This window comes from Lathyrus oleraceus, chromosome 5, assembly GCF_024323335.1.
Source record: "Lathyrus oleraceus cultivar Zhongwan6 chromosome 5, CAAS_Psat_ZW6_1.0, whole genome shotgun sequence".
Classification (NCBI taxonomy): Eukaryota; Viridiplantae; Streptophyta; class Magnoliopsida; order Fabales; family Fabaceae; genus Lathyrus; species Lathyrus oleraceus.
The window spans coordinates 432638716-432653947 of record NC_066583.1 but is presented as its reverse complement, the minus strand read 5'-3'; the positions used below and the strand labels follow the sequence as shown (position 1 = coordinate 432653947).

Here is a 15232-nt window from a genome sequence, read left to right as displayed (position 1 = left end):
AAAAATGAATTAACCGAAATCTCATGGCGAGATTAATAATGGAATCAATTCTAAATATTAGGACCGAAATCAACACGATTGACATAATTTTCTAATCAAATTAAATCAGACTAAACACCTAATTAATCAAAAGATTAATCTAACTAACTAATGATGAAAACTAAGTTAGTTCTTAATTAAAAACAAGAACTAATCCTAATACTTCTATCAAGATTAACAAAAAAAACTGGAATTCAAATCCATTAATTAGGAATTAATCTAGAGGTTAACATGGATTATGCTAATGGGCTATGGGGTGTGTAATCCCTGATGCAGGGTGCAAGAAGTGGTGGGCGTAGGCCCATGTGCCAGAAACACCAGGATGTATAGAATCGTTGGGCCTTAGGCCCAAACTTCCATGGAAACCCCATTCCAAAACCCAAGCGGAGGTGCAGGGTGGTGCGGACCATGAAAACAATGGTGTACGGGAAGTGATTCTGGGGGATAGATCGGTGATTCGTTTAGGCTCGCACCAAAAATGGCCCAACCAGGACCAACCAAAAGGGCACAAAACTTTAAAAAGAACCTGGAATGAAGTATGAGTTCGCCGAAAGAGGGTGACATCTTCAATAACCTGAATGGAGCAACGCACGACGAACATATATTCACAAATCGAAGCAGTAACACGCTCCACTCCACGTCGAAGCTCACCTGCCTTGCGTTCGTGGATTCACTTCTTCAACAATCACGTCACTCTCCACGTCGACCATCATATTCAAGCTTGGGGATCCATTCGGACGGTGATGCCGTTCGTGTAGTGATGCGGATGATGAAGGATGATCGATGAAGTTCCTTGCGGAGTGTTGTTGATTGACCCGAGGATGAATGCTTTCGACTTTTGCCATTACGAATCAGTATCCTTCTTCTCCCTAGTGTAACTGCTTCTTCTTCTGCTTTTCTGTTCGCTTCTGTATGTGCGGGAAGTTGTGAAAGAATGGTTTTCCTTTTTTCTTTTTGTTCTCTGTTTTGAAGGTTCTGGTTCTTCAAGAATATGGTCGGGAGTTATCGGTGGTTTGAGAGCATTTCCAATGAAGGTTTGTGAGTTCCCTCAAAGGGTGATTGAATGGTGGTTTTCGATTATTATCAGGGAAGAATGTGAGAAGGCGGTGATGAAGGTTGTTGAAGAGTTATGGAGGCGTGAAATTATGGAAGTTGTTGAAGAATTCTGGAGTATGTTATCAAGTGGTTGAAGAAGTTAGCTGGAAGTGGAGATTGCTATCAGTTGAGAGAAAAAGATCCTCCTGTAAGTTCTGTTATGAAGGGATTTTTTAATGATGAGGTTTTGTTATTCTCCTTTTTCAATCCTGTTATCTTCCCTTTCATAATATGTTATGGCTGTTGTATTCTATTTGGATTTGTTAGGAGTTGTTACAGGTTTTGATTCAATTAGTTAGTTAGGTATTGAAATCCGCACGCAATTCGAAAGTTTAGTGTAAACTGAAATTTCTTCTAGAACCAAATTGGATGCCTATGGTTAGTTGGTTAATATGGAGAATAAGTTATTGATGTTTGTTGGATTAACTTGGTTAGTGAGGTTAATTGCTGAAGTGTTCTTGGAATGGTTCTTCTTGCAGGGATGATGGCAACTCGTAAGCATGGTGCTCGTTATTTATTTCGGTTAATGTCTGAATCAGTTAGAATAAGTTGTGAACTTAGATGTTAGTTTTTTCCAACGAAAAATTAGTTATTGCTAAGTGAGTTAGGTTAATTGAAGTGTGGTTTTTGTTTGTTGCAAGTTCTGGTCTGGTATGATACTCAGAAGCTTCTCTAGCTCGTACTTCTTCTGATGTCTCCGATTGCTCCACTCACCCAAGCTTATATCCACAAACAAACAGGTCTTTTTTGGAAGCATCATCGGTCCCACTTCCAGATATATTAACCTGCCGGCGTTTTCCCACACCACTGAATGTCATTTTCCAATTGATCTCGTCGTGCAGAATGCCTTTGCAGCAGGGGTAATTGAAGAAAACCAGCTTGCGACTGGTTGGGTTCAAGAGTTCTATTTTTTTTCTTAATCTTCATTTTATATTGAATCGGTTAATATTGTTTAGGTAATGATGGTTCAGGACTAGTGTGAACTTACTTGTTATTGACATAGTTCTTGGTTAAAAGGAACTTAGTTGGGACTGACTCTAATATTAGGCAAACATGTGAACTAATGCTTAGATTACTAGTTTCACTTAAAGTTACTTGTTGGACCTCTTTCTCTTTTCAGTGCAGAACTTAACTAAGTTGTGGTAAAAATACAAGTCGATTGAATGCTTATTAATGGGTGATCACTTTGTTCTATTTTGGATAATGTTATTGAATGACTTGTATGTTGTAAAATTTGAAATGGCCTTTGTTTCATGTTGGAACTCTGACTTGGTCTGTACACTTCTGACTTGGTTCAGCTTACGTTTTGGCTTATTTCTGCAGCATACGTACACCTTTGGCTGGCCTTGCAGGTACATGGATGTAGGCCCGTGGCTTGTTCGTAGATGATAATTGGCTTTTGTAAGATGGGCATACATGAAGGTGGATGAATAAAACTTGAAAAAAGGCTTGTAAATTAAGAAAATGTTGAATTTAGTTTTAGGTAGTTTATACTTGAATGAATTGGAAATGGAATTTTGTTGTAATTGAATGTGCAAATGAAAAGGTATTTTGGATTGAAATTAGTTGTATGAACTTGTAATGGATATATTTAGAAATTGAATGATTGTAATTGGGAAATGGTTATTGGATTAAATCAAATGGTTTCTATAGAAAATAAGGGATTAAAGATGGAAATTGGATTGAAATGTTGTATTTTTGTGAGATGAATGATAAATTGGAATTGGAATGCTTGGAAGTTGAATGTGGTTATATAGGTTATGTATCGAAAATGAACATGTATCAAAATTGTCATGTGATCATATTTTAAAATAGACATGGTTTGAATTCCTTAAATTCCAAGATGATTTTGAAGAAGGAGGACATTTAGGGAGGGTAGAAATGATGAGTTGACTTTGGTCAATTGATCGACTAAAAAGGCAACAGTTGACAAAAAGTCAACAACGGTTGACAAAAAGTCAATTTTATAAAAAATGTAACTTTTCTTGTAATCTTCTTATGAAACATGTATGGACCATGTAAAAGTGATTCCTATCAATGCCACATACATTTTTTTTTGTGAAAAATACTCTAATGAAACAATGGCCATTTCCAAATTTAATATGAACAAATGCCTTATATGAAATCTAGAACAAATGCAGTTGAAAATCTATAACCATGAAATGCTTTAGCCAAACAAACAATGAATCTTGAATCAATTGGATTTAAATGGAACCTTAGCACATAATGGAAATAATGAATGAGAATATGGTGGACACATGGACCAAATGGATGAAGTATGGATGAAATGAGACCTGAATCAAATGAACCATGGGAACATCAGGTCGACGAATGGAATGTGAATGATCCACTCACACAACAAACCATGAACAATGGTTTAACTAGGTCAAAGATCCAGGTGCCAGGAAATAACCAAGAGTCTCAAACCAAGCAATACTCAACACAGGTAGTGTCTCAATGCCATGCACCCCAACTAGGGTTTCCACTTCCCCAAAGCAAACCACATGATTCATGAACTTCAAAAGACCGATAACTAGGGTTTTAAACATAACACGAAGCTTCACAAACTACCTCTCAAATCAAGGGCCTACAATCAAGGCTTAGTGGCTAAGTTCATGCACATACGGTGAAGTATCAAGATCCCATAGGAGCATAATCGAGGATCAAAATTAGGATGCACAGATGACCGTCAAGATGTAGGCCTTAGGAACTGAGGTTCCAAAGGATCAAACCATTAGGGTTTCAACCTATCTGATGAGGAAAACCACAACCTTCAAGCCCAGTAATGATTTCCATTAACCACAACCTCGAATCTATGACGTATGTTAGCATGAATGATGCACATGAAAGAGTCGTGAGTGAGTCTGAAGTTATAAGTTAGGTGAGAAGCAAAAATGTAGGGCAAATTTGGGGGTACAACACCTATGTATATCAAAGCAAATATATAAAAGACATTCTGAAGAAATTTGAAATGTCAGGAAGTAAACCAGGAAAGGCTCCCATGCGTCCTACCTGCATTTCTGGAGAAAGAAAATGTAAGTCAAAAGGTTTGTCAGAAGCTCTATCGTGGTATGATAGGCTCTCTTCTCTATCTGACTACTACGCGTCCAGACATTCTATTCAACACGTGTCTCTGTGCCAAATTTCAATATGATCCAAGGGAATCTCACTTAACTGTTGTTAAGAGAATCCTGAGGTATCTGAAAGGAACACCTAACCTTGGCCTGATGTATAAGAAAACTTCAGACTATAGGCTTTTTGGTTATTGTGATGCAAATTATTCTAGAGATAGACTTGAGCATAAAAGTACATCTGGAAACTATCAATTTCTGGGAGGAAACCTCATCTCATGGGCAAGCAAAAGATAATCAACCATTGCACTCTCAACTGCAGAAGCATAATACATCTCAGCTTCACTGTGCAACACTCTGATGCTCTGGATGAAGAATCAACTAGAGGACTTTCAGATATATGAGAGTAACATCCCTATCTTTTGTGACAATACTGCTGCCATATGTTTAAGTAATAACCCTATTTTGCATTCCAGGGAGAAACATATAGAAATTAAACATCATTTTATCAGAGACTATGTTTAGAAAGGGGTAATAACTTTAAAATTCATAGATACAGATCACCAATGGGATGATATCTTTACCAAACCCTTAGCTGAAGACAGATTCTTCTTCATTCTGAAACATTTAAACATGGCAGATTGCCCAAAATGATTATGAACTTGTGCCTCTCCTATGACGTGCTAAAATAAGGCTCTGACTTAAATATATCTCTGGCATTTGGTTCTGATTCTGATACTTCTACCAGTTAGATGTAATCTGAATTAGAAACCCTCTGAATAAAAATCTCTTGGTATTCTTGATGTCAGAAACGTTAAACACGTGGCCTCTCTAGCGTCTGACCTTGGATCTTCTAGGCAATTATCTAGCACAGAAATCAAGAGCTAGATTGTTGAGATCTCCTCGAGCAGTGTACATATTTTTGGGATTAGACATTCATCATTAGCAATAATTAATTCTCTCTCTAGCGTGTCGACTCAGATTCTGTGCTAATTAATTTTTTGTTATTCCTTATTCTCTCTAACACTGTCATTTTGCATGCCACTAATATGTATATATACTTGTCACAACTCACACTTTCACACTTTTCACTCACAAACCTACACAAATCCCTTGTGCTTAAACTTTCTCCAAGTTCTTCAACGATCTTCAAGTTCATCAACTTTCTTCAAGTCTTCATCAACATTCAACAACTTTTCATCCTCTTCAAATGGAATCCCAACAACAACAAGTATACAACTACTCACAACAAATGGAAGCAACTAAACAACTTGCAAATGCTCCCCAGCAAACCACTATTGAAACTGCTACAACATCAACCGCTGTCTACAAGGAACCCCATGTTCTTGATCGTCCATCTCATATCAACCTTGCAACACCCTTTGATAAACTGGAAGTTCTTTGTGAGTCTCTCGTGGACTTCGAGAACATGAAACACAATGATGTTGATCTTACTGAGGAACTAAGGAAACAAGGCTTTGAAAACTACTTTCAGAGACTCTATGGTCCCATATACACTTTTTCGTCAAAGAGTTTTGGAGATTCGCAGACTACGATGACCACTGCATCGTTTCATTTTTTTGGGTGTGAAGATGGTCATTACTGGAAAATCTATTTCCAAGCTTCTGCACATGGAGAAAACCGGGGGCAGAAGGATCTATAACATAAACCCTATGGCAAGATCCATGTCCCAGGATATTATCTCCACTATCTTTAAACAAGGCGCTGAAAGCAGATCCTCTAAGAACAAGGAACTTCACCAGAATCTGAGAGTCTGGCTAAAGATCATTCTGGGTACCATCCACCACCGTCCATCCTCAAACTCTTATGACTACATCAACACAGATCATAAGTGTATTTTGTACTGCCTACATAAAGGACTCAATCTGAATCTACCAGTATTATTGTGCAAGTATCTGAGGGATTCCCTCTGGAATACCAGAAATCGCATGAAGCCCAGAAACTACATTCCTCTGGGAAGACTCATCTCTGATGTTCTGATCGAAAGCGGGTTGGTGGATCATCTGATATCATCCGATGGAAGATGTGATGATAGATATCGCGAAGCCCCTGAACTCAAGAAATTTGAAGAGTATGGGCATCATTGAAAGAGTACTGATCAAGCCAACTCTGAACACCTCCTGGGAAGCTCTGAAGGATACCGAACGGTCTCTATCTGTTCTCCAAGATAGATCCCCCAGAGGTCATCACCCATTATCTTCAGGACCTGGAATCTCAAGGGGTAGATATCACAGAGTTCTCAGTGGACTGGCTCCCAGAGCAGCCACCAAACTTTATGAAGAGGAAAAGAGAGTCCTTTGAGAAGTCCAAGAAGTCAAAGACTCTAAATCTGGGAGAATCGTCTGCAACCAGATCTCATGCGCCTCTGGACTCTCATATCTCAAGTAAGTCTCAACCATCTGAAACTCCTATTTCAAATTTAAAGCAACTATCTTCCTCCTTGCCTCTACCATCTTCCACCTATACCCCCTTTGAACCCACTATACCAAATCCACCCAACTTTGAACATCAAACTCTAACCCTTCCTCACCCTCTCCATGACACACAAATCTCACTACCACAACACTCCCCACATCTAATCTTTCACCATTAAATTAATCATTCTCATCCCTCTCCTCCTTAACTCCCTCCTCACCACCATACTACAATATATCCTCTGACTCTGAAAACCCTGACCCCTCTTCCTCAACACTGCCCAACTTTAAGCCACTGCACTATCTAAACCACCTACATTTATCCCAAATACCTCTGTGCCTTCTCCTTCTGCACCTCATGCAGAACCACCATTCGAACCTCCAACATAAGCACCCTCTGAACCTCAAACAGAACCACCCTCTAAAACCTTATCTGAACCCCAAACTGGACCTCCCACTGAAACAACCCCCACCTCACCAAAACCCATCAACTCATCTTCTGACCCTGAACCAACCTTCCCCACCCTGGAAGAGTCAGTTGCTTTATTTTCTGAGTCCTCGACTATGAAGCTCAGATCACTGTTTGAACAATCCATACTAAGTGATAACCCCTCTGAAGTGAGGAATCACCAGAATGGATTTCTCAAATGAATTACATTTGAGGTATTCAAGCTGAAGGCCTCTCTGAACAAGTCAGATATGACTATATCAGAGAAGTTAAGGAGAGGCTAGAGGCTTGTCTGGCCAGAGAGGCTGAAGAGAAAACACCCAGAGAAGCTGAAGAAAAAGCAAGAATAGAAGCAGAAGAAAAGGTCGCCGTTGAGGCCGTTGCTGCTGCTGAAGTTGAAGCCAAAGCCAAGGCTGACGCTGAAGAAGCAACACACATTGTTGCGGAAGAAGCTGTCAAAGCAAAGGAAGTGGCTCTGACTCAGGGTGAGTCATCTAACTCTGACCTTGCTCCGCTGGTGTTCAAGACTCTGGAAGAACTCCATAAGGAACAACAGATTATTAGAGCCAGACTGAATCAACAGGATTATGTCAATTCCAGCATTCAGAATCTACTGACTCAGCTGCCGAGGATGTCGCCTCCTCCAAACCCTTAGGCACCTTAGGATTTCTCTATTTTTTCTAAGTGTTCTAGCTTCTATATTTTTCTTCTCTATACCTGTTTCTCTTATCAAATGAAGTTTTTATCTTGCTAAATTTGATTTTTATTTATGTCTTTTTGAGTCTGACAAAAAGGGGGAGAAATAATTAAACAACCTTATGATGAAATTAATATCTAAGCCTCATAGTGCACTGCTTACATTCTAAAAATAGTACGAAGTCTAAGTTCTTGTAGGAGGTATCTGAGTAAAACATCTGAGAAACAAGCTAAGCAACATAAGAAGATTTAGTAAGAACCTCTAAACCTTATAAAGTATCATATTTAGAGGGAGATTGCTTATCTCAGGAGGAGTCATTATACATCTAACTCTGAAATAACTCTCCTTTAATTATTATGAAGTATCATTGTTTCATCAACAGTCTGAAGTTTTGTCATCGTCAAAAAGGGGGAGATTGTTAGAACAAGATTTTGGGTCTATAATTTATCTCTAAGTTTTGATGATAACAAAGGATGAAACATTTTGGTACCCTAATGAATTTCTCTATGTGTGCAGGATTCTAACGAGAAATGAATCTGACGAAACAACACCCGACGTTGCATTAGTCTAGAACAACTGACTTAGAGTCAAAGGCATTCGTTCTGACTTTGAAGACAATAATTCCCACAACATTTGACATCTGAAGACTCTGATACTCTGAATCTGAAGGATCCCACACATGATTACTCTGATGATCTTTACACCTGACGAAGATCCAACTGAAGATCAATCAAGAACTTATGCATAGAAACACATCTAAGCAACTATCTGAAGAATACAAGATCTAAAAGAAGTATCTGAATTACGCACACTCTGATTCACACCCTACAGATCAGATCAAGACTTGACAACAAAGTATTCCAAATATGGTATGAATCTATATATGGAGAAAATTGAATACTCTCCTAAACTGCTATGGAAAGGACAATAAACTTAATGTCACTTAAGTCCCATCATTGGCAAGATATCAACATCAATGCTTCATCCAACAGTATCATCTCCAACCACTATAAAAAGGCCTAACTATCATCATACCAAATACGAAGCAATTACACAAGAATAATGAAAATCAAATTCAATCATTCACTAATTCTTGGTCTATATTTCCACATAGTTGTTGCTTTTAGTGTGAAACTCTATTGTCTTATTGTGTTCATAATGTTTACTTAGAAGCACTAAACACCTTCTTGTATTTCTAAAATAGTTGTTGAATATTTCCTCAAGTGACTTGTGAAGTCTGTAGACTTGAGGGGGATAAGAGATCACTGTACTCTTAGACGTTTGTTGTAATCTTTCTAGATTATTGGATTAAGTCCTTATTGAAGGAAAAATCATCTTGGCCAGGTGGACTAGAGTAGCTTTGAATTTCAAGCGAACCATGATAAACTTCTGCGTTGTTTGCTTTGATTTTTCGTGTGTGTGGTATTTGCAAAAGTTTTTATTGTTAGTGAAAACAATTCAAACCCCCATTTCTTGTTTTTCTCTACCTTTAAATTACCTTTGTTAAGCTATCACTTGGATGATAGTTAGGTAATATCTCCTGTTACCTTTGCTTGATTACCTTTGTTAATCTATCACTTGGCTGATAGTTGGTATTTTTTCCTTTTGAGCTTATTACCTTTGCTAATATATCACTTGGATGATAGTTAGGTAATTTCCCCCCTAGTAAAGATGGACATCCCCACTGATTGATCTTTTCCACCGATAGAGTCTTACTTTGACAAGTCTTTCCCTGTTGATCCATTTGGATAGTTTTTTTTCTAACTGTGCATTGGTTTCTTTCCCAATACAATGGTTGTATTCGAGTCTTTTCTTTTGCTCTACGACACTTTATTTGTCCCCAACCGGGTTCCCCTTTGGAAATTGTTATTCTCCTGCAGAGTTTCAGTCTCTTTTCCAACATTTCTTTGTCCCTCGTGGCGCTATATCCCCCACAGGGATCCTTGTTTGAATTCATATCATATCATAAGCATCTTGTGGTATCTCAGGGCCAAAATTTGGGTCTTTGGTATTTAAGTCTCTTAAATCTTGTCGAGATGAAGATTTCAATTTTCATATCTCCAAGTTGAAGAAACTTAAATAGGGACATCTGTCATACCCCGATTTTTAACTCTAAGATCCCACATACCATTGGCATCCTTGCATACAAAAAAGGTCCCCTCTTGGTCCCTCTCCCTTTCATCTTTGGTTTTTTGCCTTTTGAAGAGATCATCAAGCACCTTTTTGTTGGTGTTTTACCTTTGTGTTTACATGTTCATTGCTTATCTTACCAATAATAAAAATATCAAAGATATGTTTTGTTTCCTTAAGTTTATTATGTAAGGTAGGGCTTGTCATCAAGAATATCAAGCATGACTCCTCATCTAGGGTTTGTGTTAATTCCTCAAGTCAAAGTGTGGCCAACCATTTATTATCAAGGGGATGTCTTTCAATCCATGATCTCTAAAGTTATAAAGCACCTTTCAATCTCATTTTTGATCAAGGGTACATCAAAGTTTTGTTGCTTACTTCTCAAGAAAAGTCAAAGGTTCATGTGTTTATTTCCATGCCTTCTTCGACAAGTTACCTTAAGCTTTGAGAATTTTAATCAAGAGACATTCAAGGACGCCTTATTTTGAGTTCATGTGATCATCCATGTGCTTTAAAATGCAAGGAAGGTTCAAGTACACAAGTTTGTTCCAAGTGGTTTGACAAAAAAGTCAACATTTGAAGTCAAAGTTTCAAGGATCACAACTCTATTAATTCTCAACATTTTTGAATGCTTTCTTTTGCATTTGACTTTTATCATCATCCTCTATAACTTCTATTTACATGAAAATAGCCAATTATGCTTGGAGGATCATCAAAATTTTGGAGACATTATAGGTCATTTGTGGACTTAGTGGAATTTGACCTATTTTCATGTAACTTTTCTCAAATTTCAAGGATTGTAACTTCTTCAATTTTCAACATTTGAGGCTAATTCTTTTTTCAAAATATCATTTGTGATGCCCTCTACAAGTTTGCTTCAATGATCAATGTCAAATTATGCTTGGAAGATCATGGAATTCATTGAAACATTACATGTCCTTTTCAGGCATTTGATACTTAGAATTTTCTAAGTTACATGACCAGTTTTTCGTGTCAACTTCAACATACCACAACATTATGCTCAAGCATCCAAATTCAACCTTTCTTAGCATATTGTAATCTTTGTTATTATGTCAACACATTGCAAAAATAATGGTACTAAAAAGCCTCCCGAGCAAGATGCCCTAATGACTTGAACATGGTGACTTAGAACTGAAGAAATCACCATTGCCCAAAATTTGAACTTCACTAATCTTAATTCCAAGCCAAATTAACATGTGTTTTGGACCTAAACATTTTTAACCAAGCCTCCAGAAGTTAATTGACACTTGAAACACATCATTTGGATGAGTTTTGATGGATTGCAAGTCACACTTTTCTCACATTCTGATCAAATTCGTTTTGCACGAATTAAGCTTGATTCCACACATATTTGGATCCAAACACATTCCCTATAAATAGAGGAAGCTACTGCATTCATTTTCAAGCTTTTGCAAGCCAAGAAACCCCTGATGTAATCTAAAGTTTTCCAAAAAAGTTCAACTATCGTGTTTTGAATTCCATCTTATTTCAATCAAATTCCTTGATTCCATTAGCATCTTCGGCATCTTCTGAAGCTTTTACAACAATTCTCAAGCTCTAAGACCTTCTGAAGTTCTCTAACCAGATCGAACTTCATCAACTTCTGATCACCATTTGAACAAGGTAGTTCTGAGCACCATCTGAACTCAAACAAGTACCACAATGTAGTCGTTCACTCTCTGATGCTTTCCCCTAACTTATCTGGTGTTGATTGATCGTGTTCATTAGTTAATTTTATTTTTCGTGGCTTGCTTGCTTCTGAAACTTCTAAGAAATTCTCCATGCTTAGTTTAGATAAATGAATTTGGAGCATGAGGTTGAATTCGTGATGAGGAGGGGATCATATTGGTGGTGGTCTCGTGTTCTGAATTTACCAAACAAAGAAACTCCAGTGGAGGCAATCGGAGAAGACGACTGAAGTTTATCTCAGGTCATCTGATTTTGGAGACACGCTGGACATTTGAAATATTCTGTTTGCTTCAATTTGAATTAGATCTCGTGTTTTATTTTGGTTAATTTCCACCGTGCATCCCAGCCCTATGATTATTGGATATGCCACGTCAATTAATGAAGTCAGATCCAACGCTCTGTGTTTTTTCTGATTTTATTTCTTTTTCTCTTTTTATTTTAAATTGCATTTTCTTTCAAAATTAATAGAAAATTCATTTTTGCATCCAAAAATTCAATTTCATTCTCTTTTATTTTTCTCCATCTGATTTTTATTTTTCCACATTTTAGTTTATTGATTTTCTATTTTTTGTGGAATTTCTCTTTTCTCCTTCATTTTAATTGGTTTAAAAATACTTTTCTGCATTTTTAAATTCTGAAAAATTTATTATATGTTTCTTATTTTATTTCCAACCTTCCTTAATTTTCTTGGCCATTTATTTGGTATTTTGAAGGATTTTATGGGTTTTTTCACTTTATTTCTATTTTAAAATTCTTATTAAAAATACTTTTGGTGCATTTTATTTCATTTTATTCCATTTTATATTTGTTTGACCTTTGTGGACTTCTGTTGGCCTTGGATCATGGTTGTTTTGATCATAGGTGTCATCAAACTCAATGGATCTTGGGTGTTGATGAGGTGAAAACCCCAATCCACCAAAATAGATGATTGATTTTGTTGATGATTTGATCAAACCTTTGATCCAATTTGGGTATGATCTCTCTTGTCCTCTTCTTCTTCATCTCTTTCTTTTCCCTTTGATCAATTGGATGACTTATGTAACAACCCAATTTTAGTAATTATTTCTTATATTATTATTACTATATTTTATTTTATTTATTTGGAGTGTTAATTAATTAATTGGTTGTTAGGTAGTATAATAATTGATTATATTAATTAATTTGGTATGTTAATTAATTATTTAGTTGATATGAGATATAATTGAATAATTAATTATATTAATTAATTTGGTGTGTTAATTGTGTTGGTTTAATATATTTGAATTAAATAGAGATATTATAATACTACTAGGTATTATTTGGCCTATTAATTAAATTAGAGGTATCATTCCTTAAGCCAAAATGTAATACTAGTATATAAGAGGTGAGGAGAGTGAGAATTAGGATTCATTTGATCATTTGACAACAATAGAGAAAGAGAAGAGGAAAAGTAATGAGAAGAGGGGAAGAACAAGAGAGGAGCTAGGGGGAGAATCCTTATTATTATGGGTTAGTATGATTGAGTCAATGGGTAGGAGTATGTTTAGGTTAAAATCCCTAATTTTGTATGGTTGTTTGAAATTGTTAGGTTTTGACGATTATTCTTGATTTATGGTGATTTGATTATGTTAAAACTGCAAATTAACGTTATATACTTAGAGTATTGTATGAGTTATAATTTTCTGAACGTTTGGCTTTTTACGGAATCGAAATCGGAGGTCCGAAAGTCCTCCAACGATGAAAGACGCAGAAAATTCTGCATTCTATTTTATGTTAACCGATTACCCTAGGGGAGTTAACCGATTACTTGCTAAAAATCTGCCCAAAAATTTTGCATTCTATTTTGTGTTAACGCATTCTGTTTTGGGTTAACCGGTTAACCAAAAGCGTTAACCGGTTAACACTGTTGAAAACCTGTTAGAAGTTGTGTTTTGTTTTGCGTTAACCGATTAACCAAAAGCGTTAACCGGTTAACACTGTTGAAAATTGTCAGGAAATTACATTCTGTTTTGTGTTAACCGGTTGCCCTCCGAGCGTTAACCGGTTACTTGCTGTGAAAAATGAAAAATTGAGATTTTCAAAGTTGTATTCATTTGAAATGAAATCTAAGTGTGCGTATTTGATAATGAGCCTATATTTGTGAATGATATATTGTTATGAATGTGTATATGTACCATTGGTGGATAATTCATAGAGTTGAATTATGGTGATATGTGGAATGTTAAGATGGTAGAGATGATCTTAATTGCATATGTATTGGTATTTGTACATTCATTCATGGCATGGTCGACTTCATAGTGGAAGCGGTGAAACTGTGGGTTCACATGGTATTAGACGTTGATCCTTGAATGGAAATAGGCGTAGCACACGTTGATCCTTAAATGGAAATAGGCGTAGTAGACGTTGATCCTTCAATTGAAATAGGCGTAGCATACGTTGATCCTTAATTGGAAATAGGCGTAGTAGACGTTGATTCTTAATTGGAAATAGACGTAGTGGCTTTGATCTTGTCCGGATCGGAAGCGTGGCTTGGATTCTAGATATTGAATCGGAAAACGGTGAAACATTGGGTTCACATTGCGGTACCACATGCATAGAGTCACATGTCTTGCATTGAGTCACATTAGAGTTATGTGATAATTGAGTGTATGCATTATTGTGATTGTGATGCGTGTATGAGATATGGTAATTGAATTTGATAATGTTTGGATACATAACTTGGCAAAGTATGTGATTATGTAATAATTGTAGTTATGTGTATTTTTGGGAATATAATATTAGATTTGAATATTATACTCCTTGAGTTTTTATGTGTGCTTGAAACATGTGAAATAAATGTTGGTTAATATTATTTACATGGTTATATGAAGTGTGATAGATTCCTTTAATTGTTGATTTAATCATTATGCTTTATTATACTTCTTCATAATGATTTGAATTCTCACCCTTCTGTTGGAATGTTGCTTTACATGGCATCGTGCAGATACTCTGGAGTAGTATTGCTGAAGTAAGTGGACGGTAGCTCACTCGAGATTAGCCGGAGAGTTTCCGTATTTTAGTTTGAAGACTAGGTAATGAGTCAATGCTCTGGTCATGTAATACAGGGTAGATTGGTAGCATTGAACTTATATCTTATTTGGATATGCATTACGTTATTACATGTGAACATATTTATTTGAAATTGCTGTTGGAGAGGCCATCGTGCCAAATATTCTGGATTTGGTTTTAGTTTATCTTGAGGAGATTATTGAGAGATGATCCTGGTATGGGACATGGATCATTTTATGAAATGCATGAGTATTCATTATTTTCCGCTGCGAACGCATATTCTTGAATATTCATGATAATTAAAAAGGTGTTATTTTAAATGACCAGGTGTATTGTGTATTGATGATGAATGATGTTTGGTTTTGAAAGCTTTTAGTTTTTGAAAACGTCGATGTGACGCCCTTTTGTTTATATGCGTGCTTATTTAGTCTGATTATATGTTAAGTATTTTGGGATAGAGAAAGGGGTGTTACATTAGTGGTATCAGAGCCTGGTTGGTCCGTCCGACCAGATTGTTTAATTGTGTTTGTTCCCTAGTATGCGACATGTGTGTGAGAACACTGTCGATGCTTGTTTTATT

The 15232-nt window shown here is 36.6% G+C and overlaps 1 long non-coding RNA gene across 2 annotated transcripts; it reads left to right on the top strand.

The window, feature by feature from the left end:
- Positions 1 to 392: 392 nt before the first annotated feature.
- Positions 393 to 2805, top strand: LOC127085255 (uncharacterized). Of its 2 annotated transcripts, none has more exons than XR_007789054.1 (2): positions 393 to 1282; positions 2458 to 2805. It is a non-coding gene; the product is annotated as an uncharacterized LOC127085255 (long non-coding RNA). The 2 variants fall into 2 exon arrangements; XR_007789055.1 differs by having other exon boundaries at positions 1614 to 2805.
- The last annotated feature ends 12427 nt before the right edge of the window (positions 2806 to 15232 follow it).